This window comes from Mytilus galloprovincialis, chromosome 6 (assembly GCF_965363235.1).
Source record: "Mytilus galloprovincialis chromosome 6, xbMytGall1.hap1.1, whole genome shotgun sequence".
NCBI lineage: Eukaryota > Metazoa > Mollusca > Bivalvia > Mytilida > Mytilidae > Mytilus > Mytilus galloprovincialis.
The window spans coordinates 8,205,808-8,214,929 of record NC_134843.1 but is presented as its reverse complement, the minus strand read 5'-3'; the positions used below and the strand labels follow the sequence as shown (position 1 = coordinate 8,214,929).

At 32.3% G+C, this 9,122-nt stretch overlaps 1 long non-coding RNA gene across 1 annotated transcript; it reads right to left on the bottom strand.

The window, feature by feature from the left end:
• Window positions 1-305: 305 nt before the first annotated feature.
• Window positions 306-5,186, bottom strand: LOC143077973 (uncharacterized). Its single transcript, XR_012978973.1, has 2 exons — window positions 5,109-5,186; window positions 306-1,493 (listed from the first exon to the last, which is right to left on the bottom strand). It is a non-coding gene; the product is annotated as an uncharacterized LOC143077973 (long non-coding RNA).
• Window positions 5,187-9,122: the final 3,936 nt, after the last annotated feature.

The window sequence follows — 9,122 nt, the reverse complement described above, 5'->3', positions numbered from 1 at the left end:
TGAATGGTTTTACACCAGTCATTTATGGGGCCCTTTATATCTTACTGTTCGGTGTGAGCCAATGGTCCGTGTTGAAGACCGTACTTTGACCTGTAATGGTTTTTCTTTTCTTTTACAAGTTTGGACGGAGAATTGTCTCATTGGCACTTATACCACATCTTCTTATATCTATATATGAAACTTTTCTTTTCTATTTTCTCTTTTATCAAATCGCACTAAAGTGGACATACCTGATAAAAATCTTGTTTCGCTTAAATATATTTTGGAATAATAGATTTATGATATCTACTTAAATATACTAATAATGAGCATTACTAAATATTTTATTTTTAAATATGTATTTATAAATATGTTTGTATATTGATAAACATTAATGAATTAATGTACAATTAAACCGCAAACAGTATTTGTCCACACCATACATACTTATTACTCAGATCAATTCAATAATTCATCTTTATCTTTCCCGTAATATTTTTCTCTGACATTTTCGAAATCGGGAAGCCCTTCGTATTCCAGGTAGTGCTGTTTAACATATTTGGTAGCATTGATCATATATGGTCCATATTTCTCAGGAATGTGTTTTGAATCTTCTGATTTGGATAGCAGGTTAATTCCTACATCACTTTCATATGATGGTTCAAGGAAAAATCCAGAAGAGTACCGATCTACTCCAATATCTAATACGCGGTGAATTGTTGCTTTGAATCTCCCATTCGTCATCTTTGCAAACAAATCCCCGATATTCATGACGAAACTATTTTTTCTTGGAGCAACTGGGTTCCAACTACCATCCGCACCAAGTATTTCGAGTCCCTGATAAGCAAAAGTACATACCAATGTGAGAAAATTGGTATCGGTATGCTGAGACAGTGTGACACATTTGCCATCATCAGTTATAATAGCATTCGGAGATGGTGTGTCATTCCAAGGAGGATAGTGTGTCATACGGAAAGTACTGCATGGTTTATCCGTAAACATCTCAACAAACGTCTCCTCTCCCAAACCAACGCCTCTTGCTACAAGTCGGAGAATTTCCATGGCTGCCGTATGTGCAGCTTCATATTGGTTTTGAAAGACATCTTTAAATGCAAATTTTGTATCTTCTTTCGGCCATGGAGTACGTTCATAAAACCAATTTTCTGGATTATTGTCTTTATCATCGTCAGATATGTCACGGCCGAATTCGAAACATTCATTGTGATTTGGATAATCTTCTACGACTGGAAAATATCCTCTGTACAAATTTGTATTTTCTGGATTCCAGTAATTTCTCATTACTTTTCGTTTAATTTCATTTGGTTGATCGAAGAACCATTTAGAGCATTGAAACATTTTCTCAAAATCTGCGCCTTCGACATTATCGATATAAAGAAATCCAACCGTTTCTAAAGCGTTAACAAGTTGCCTTGACAGTTCGTCTCTGTGAGTTTTAGACTTTGATAAGTCTATGATAGGGAGATGAAAATCCGTCATGGTCACTTCCAATATATCTGAGAGAATAAAATAATGAAATGTTATTGTCACTGAAAAATTTGAGCAAATAAAATAATTATACTCAAGGATAAATTACAGTTCGACAACTACAAGTATGTGTAAGGAACTGAAGATCGATATCTTTATGTAAAGATGGGAAGATGTATTTTTCTATGTTTGGACCTGTCAGTTTATGTCTCTGTCTATGTTACAATAAATTGTTCAAATGTGTGATGAGTTAGTAGGAATTTCTAAAAAAATATCCTTATTCATTTAAACAGAAAATTAGACATTTTCTCGGAAGTCCAAAGAAGTCGTAGATATGTTCCCATGGTAGATTTGTAGCAGTATTTACATGATATTGTACTCCGTTAGTTGAAGCATGGTTATATTAATAAACTGGCAAATTAAAAAATAAATAAAACACTTACAAATTTATAACTATTTTCAGATAGTCCCTTCGATGTCAACTGATGTTTATTTTGTCGCTTCGAAGTATTTGTAAAGAAGTTTGTACCACGATATTTCGGTATTATTATTTTACTGGCGAGTACATAAATACAAAAAGACAAGTTACGTTATAGTTTACTACCCTTGCGAGTCGGCCTTGGAAGGTCAATGACTTTAACCTCCCCCGTAGAATTAGAAGTCGAAATTATTTTTACCTACATGAATTGTTGAACTAGTTTTAATATTTCATTAAATACAAAATTATCTGCTCTATATAGTTTTCCCACATAGAATAATTTAACCGTATAGAATATCAAAATTAATTCATGTTACTCTCAAAAGACAAATTTAGCAGAAACAAAAACTTAAAATTTTCGTTGCGACACATTTTGTACTATCTTCTCTATTTAACGATACAACAAGTTTAAATAACATTTTCAGAAAAAAAAGAGAAAAAATTGTCTTTGAATACGACCCGTTGATTTTCTGCTGACAAAGAGAATTTTCAAAAATGACTAACTATTCGAAGTTCAGTCTGTTACCTTATTTATATTGCTCAATCATGATAAAACGTGAAAGTCAGAGAAATATCTTATAACAAAAACATGTTTTATGCTATAATTAACAGTTAAAAACGAATCTACATATATTTCACCAAATTAACTACTTAATGTATGTATCATGCACAAAAAGAAAAAATTGAAAACCTTTAAAACAGATGTTCTTTGTGTTTGTTATAGCCAATTTCTTCTAAATGATAGTGAAGTTACTTCATTACGTGTGCAGACGAAACGCGCGTCTGGTGTACAAAATTATAAGCCTGATTCCTTTGATGAGGTTTTTCATTGTTTTTATTCATTACTTTTTTTCTTATTCTCTTATTTGCACTTTTTTACTCTTCGCACACGTTGATGCAAAATCAATATTTCCAATTAATAAGAAGGAATAAACTAACGCGATAATACATGAGAACTGAAATTTATTTGAATTTATTGTGTACATATTTAACATAAAAATACAGTGTCCTAGAATCTTTTTATTTTTACAGCTCGAGCAAATATACTTCATAATCATATGCGGATCTAGGATTTTGATAGGCTTGTCCAGGGTCCTTCAAACTAGACAATGTTTGGAATAGAAAATATGAAAGTCCATGCATTATCCATACATGTAGCTCCCTGTCCCCCTTTTAATCCGCCTTTGATGATATGTGTACGACAATGTGCGTACGTAGCATTTACTTCAATTTTCTTTGCCAATTTTGTTCAAGATTCATTTTAGTTATTCTTCCATATTGTTCATTTTTCAGCAATGCACAGGTAGCAATTATACATGCCTTATTATTTTAAAAACATGCAGATATTTTAAATGGAGTTTTCTTTAAATCAACATTTCGATCATTATAGTAATGTCAACTCGGAGAAATTGCACTGAAATCTCTATCTAACGGCTACATATTTATTAATGACATACGATTTTGAATTTTAATGATTTAAAAAGAATAACGTCCTATTCGTGATATTGTTGGAACTTCAATTGTAACGAATTTTTTTTTTTTTTAAAACTACATAATAAGCGAATGCATGTTTAAAAATTAATTGAAAACTTACCTTTTTTTAACCTTTTTTTATCAATGGCGCTTTCAAAAATTTTGGTTTATAAAATATGTCAGTCAGGATACCTCCACCTACGCTGTTACGCGAGATGTAATGAATGTATAGTAAACTTCCGATATCTACTGATGAAAATACTGATGTTGCATATTATGATATATATGTCATACACATATAAATATATATGTATATTGTCCTTTCTGCTTTGGTACATTGATTCATTGACTAGATTTAACTGTAATAAACCAATACCATTCAGTGATTCTCAGTGTTCACGACATGCATTTCTAGAGAAACCTTTAGAATAACCCTGAGATAACCTTGGGATAACCTTAGATCGGATTGGTTAGGAAAGCACCAAAACTTTCAACTGAGAGTATGAAAAAACTAACAGTCCAATCAGAACTGATTGATTGATTGATTTTTTTTTTGTGTTTTAACGCAATTTTTAAGCACCGCTTTTTGGGCAATTTCGGCCAGTTTTTATTGGTGGAGGAAGCCTGGGTGCCCGGAGAAAAACCACCGACCTGCGATTGGAAAACTTAGAATCCTAGTCAATTACTCACAACCTCAGTGTTGACTGGGTTGTGATTACAGTAGAAATACTTAGACCACTCGGCCGCCGAGCACCCCCCCCCCCCCCCCCTCGCTGATTTTATGTTTGTCTGAGGGATATTGTACTAAAGAGTTAGAATAATTAACGGAAAACTTGTATTTAAAGACACAAAAAGTGTATTGCTTAAATTTTGCCAATGTCATATGCATATGACCAAGGTATTTTAATTCCCATCGGAAATTGACCCCTAGACAATGTTGCGGTTGGTTTTTTTTTTTTCATCTAGAGTTATTCAGCATTTTGGAACAAATAGGAGAGGTCATAAATGATAAATGCTATCATAAATTGAAATCATAATATCTATTAAGGTTTTTAATTTCCCATGACGGTGTTCAAAATATCATAGCTAAGAAAAAAAGCATTAAGATATCTTATCTCTTTTATAGTGTTGTTTAAATGCTTCATTAAAAAAAATCTAATATCGTAAGGAGGTCAAATGGTAAGGGTCATAATACTATGGCTACGAAAAAATCAAAATATTTTCCAAACTATGTTTCATTCTAAATACTGGTAACATTATTTAACCTCCCCACCCTTTACCTGGGAAAACTGCACACTTGCTTTAATAAAATTAAAGGTGTCAAAAATGTTAGTTTTAAGAGTTAAAAACTTTTGTATCAAATTGCTTTTGATTATCTTTTTTGATATTTCCTTTTTTCATTTCTGAAAACCTTGTATAAAAGAAAGGAGAAAGATACCAGAAAACATTCAAAGTCATAAGTAAAAAATAAACTATAACCAAGACCAGTCGGGGTCTCGAAAAATCTTGATTCAAAGATATGAGTATATGTATGTGCTATCACCAAATTGTCAATTTGAACTTTGTGTAAAATACTAGAGGATCAGTGTAAATTAATGCTGAATACACAATATGCCTTTGATTTAAAAAAAAAAAGATACTAATATTCACTGTACAGAATTCAAGAGCAACTTATAAAATTCAATCTACTCACCACAATATTACTTTTCACTTTTCAATCAGAGCTATCAATGATGGTTTATTATATTGTGTGTTTTGCACCTGTTGTTTTATTGTTATGAAAAAAAAACTTTTTATATTTTTAAGGATCTTTACAGACAGGGATTAAAATGTAGATTTATTTTTAGTCATTTGTTGTTATGAAAAAAAAAGTTTTATATATTTTTTAAGGATCTTTACAGACAGATTAAATTTTATGTATATTTATTATTAGATCCTGGTATGTATTACAATTTAATAAAACTTGTGTCTCATTTCTTGATTATCTCATAGAAAAACTCTTGTGTGTATATATATATAGGAAGATGTGGTATGAGTGCCAATGAGACAACTCTCCATCCAAGTAACAATTTATAAAAGTAAACCATTATAGGTCAAGGTACAGCCTTCAACACGGAGCCATGGCTCACACTGAACAGCAAGCTATAAAGGACCCCAAAAGTTACTAGTGTAAAACCATCCAAACGGCAAACAAACGTGTATATACGTTTCTCTAATTCTTCGTCAATTTATTCCTTTCTGCACCCATTGTATAAAAAAAATAATCAACGTGTGGTTCGTTTGATCTCAGTTCTTCATTGGTTAATATGATATTTATCCACTCTCGACAGTTAAAATTTAAATATTTAAAACGCTCAGCGATCCTCGCGTTTTAAATATGAAAATTTAACTGTCTCGAGTGGATAAATATCGTATCACACTCGATGCAGTGGCAGAATCTATATTTGAAAGTGAATGTACAATTCAGAAGATAAACATGTCTCCTGTGTACAATCAAACATATCTGAATCTGTCGCCCGCAAACATGTTGAACCCCATCACAATTTATATGTGCCTGTCCCAAGTCAGGATTTGATACCTTTCATATAATATGATTTTCAATTCTAGATGCGTTTTGGAACAGTATAACTTGGTAAAGTAGTTAAAATAATTATGACGATTGAAATTTTGATAGCCAAGGGGATGGGGTCAAATTTCAATGGTATTTCAATGGTAAGGGGTCACAAAACCGTATTTTTTCAAATAAAGATACTTAGGGGACGACCATTTGATATTCTGGGGGTTGGGGGGTTGGGGGGGGGGGAGGTTTTATTTTTGATCGGTTATTTATTTTTGTAAACTAAGACGACAGATTATTCATTTTCTGTACTATTGAGGCAAGGTTTATCATTTTCATTAAAGCACGGGACTGATTATTCATTTTCACAACTATATTTTTGATATTCGAATACATACAATTTTTAAATGATTTGTTTATTATAAATAATACATATAGTAGTCAAGTCATTATGTACCATTTAATTAGATTGACCCCCCCCCCCCCCCCACTTCTGCAGAAATGAATCTTTGAAATTGCCAACTGCATATACATGTATTGCATACATACATAGTATTAAAGTTTAGTTATAACTAGGCACTTTTAACTGTATAGGCAAACATACTACGCCGAGCGGAGCGAGCCAAAATTTTTTTGAAGGGTTTTGGAGCCACTGAAAGCCCAAGAAGCTATAGAACAAACATGTGATGCAAAATCATGCTTTCTGGGTGTTCCGAAGACCCTTTCATAATCTGAAAATGAAGTTTTGTTTTATTAATTTTTGACAATATTTTGGTCTCAAAGCAAAATGTATAAATTCAGTGTGTCACGGACGGACGGATGGATAAGTCTTTCAGTGCTATTTTACAATATTGACTAAAGAATCAACGATTAGAATAAATAAATTATTTAATAAACAAACAAAAAAACAGAAGAAAATATACATCAAATTATTCTAAACATTAAAGTTCAAATAAATAGTTCAACAGCTTCAGTAGTTTGTATATCCAGATTACTTCCCTTTGTATCGTTATGACGGTTATGGTATCGTTATGACGGTTATGGTATCGTGCACGACAGTTCCACTATAATATGTAGATTTGTTGTTTGGTGAATTATGTATGAATGCGTTCAATCCATATGACCACTCCTAAAAACCGCAGCATTGTATTACTCTGGTGCAGGCTGGAACCTCGGAATTGATGCACAAATACAGTAGAACCATTGTAGGTTAAATTTAGCTATCAAATATGAAAATGCTCTAACGAGTGTGGCATCCTTCCACACGAAAATCCCAAGCAGAAAAAAAATTACAACGTGTCCAAAGAGCTCATCTGACCACTGTTTAAAAATAGCCAAACCTGTCCGAAGAACTCGATTGACCACTATTTAAAAATTACGACAATTTCGAAATCATTATCTATATACAAGTTTGACTGAATAAATATGTGAATTACTCTATAAAATTCATCTGGATCGTGACACAGTGTAAGACTGAAGTTTCTAGGGACAACATCAAAAGACCAATGTGCATGATAAAGCAAAAATGGAATTCACATAGTTAAGTCTGTGGTTGCTGTTTTTTTTTAACTCATGATCAACTTTGTAACAAAATTACTAGATTACAAAAAGAATTCAACACTAACAGAATACAGAAGGGCAATCAATGAACAAAAGACAAATAAATAAGAAACACTGATCCCAAAAAATCAGGGCTATAAGTCTGAGGGAAAACAGAACTTTCTTCTTGCAAGGCCGTGCACAAAATTTGATATGGAGACAAGCCTTTGGTTTTGAAATTTAGTTACCGCCCTGTTAAAATAAAAGTGAGGTAAGGTTTCCTGAGACAATATACCTCAAGATAAATGAAACCAATTTTCAGACATTTCAAGTATATTGAAATAATATTTATATTTTTGTCATTAAAAAAATTTGGAAAGTGTTTCCCGATTTTTTTTGGGGAAAAAAGATGAATTTATGAAGAATCTGGTGCCATCTCATACTTTCAATTAGACCTGCTGAGTTATTTATTTTCTATACTTTGCAAGTCAGGTAATTTATTTTTAATCTACTACAGAACAAATCATTTATGTTTGTGATTATCAAGGCTGAGTTATTTATTTTCCAAATCTTCCTGCCCCCACCTCCCTGAATATCAAATGGTCGTCCCCTTATTGAGGCGTTATAATAACTAGATAATGAAGTTGAAATGCTTTGTCATTTTAAATTCTGACATTTAACCTAACTTCGAACTTGATCTGTGTTTTATGATAATAAGCAGTGTGTGTAAGAGTCATTTATAACACTTGGTTTAAGCAAACATAAAAATAAAGAACGGAAACTTATTTTGGAATAGACGGACAAGAGTAACACTCGCGGGGCATAAAAAATAATAATACATAATTATAAATAAAAGATCTTTATCAAGCTGTCTAGCAAAAAATGTTTATGTGGTGCTTGTGCAATAGAAACCGCAGAGATTATTTGTTGCACTGTCGGCCCCGATTTCGCACCATGCGTTAGCAGTATTTTAATAACATCAGAACTTTTTTTTAGGTCGAATTGAATTTCACTTTATAGTTCAACCAGGAACATATATATATTTGGGACGGGACTTGACACTACCTAATGGGAAAACGGTACTATTTATTCTGCCATAGGCGACAATGTTAACATTTTCTAAATTTACCACTTTTTAAGATAAAAACCTGGATAAAACAGTTATATGTTGTGTTAGTACTTTATTACTCTGTTTTAAAAATTAAAGCCAAATAGTATCATGACCAACTTCCAACGGAGCTTGTTTATGTTATCCATGCCCACCGTCATTTTGCACCAAATTTATGAAATTTTGCAAGTCTTTTCGAATAATTCTCTAGAAAGTATTTCAATAGGTTTTAAAATTTATATTGTAAATATACACACTGCAGTTATTCATAGATAAATAAAAAATATATTGTACACTTACATCCAATCACAGCGCTCCTAATTTGACTTCCTTCACCTGGCTTGGGTACACAAAAGGCCAACCTAATGCTGGGAAAATTAAATACTACCGTTTTCCCTAGTTATAGCAAATTTCCTTGTCGTGTAGTTAATTAATAAATGACACGATACGGAAACGGACATGTGATAAATACGTATTCGCTGTTATGGTCGATAATTAACGGC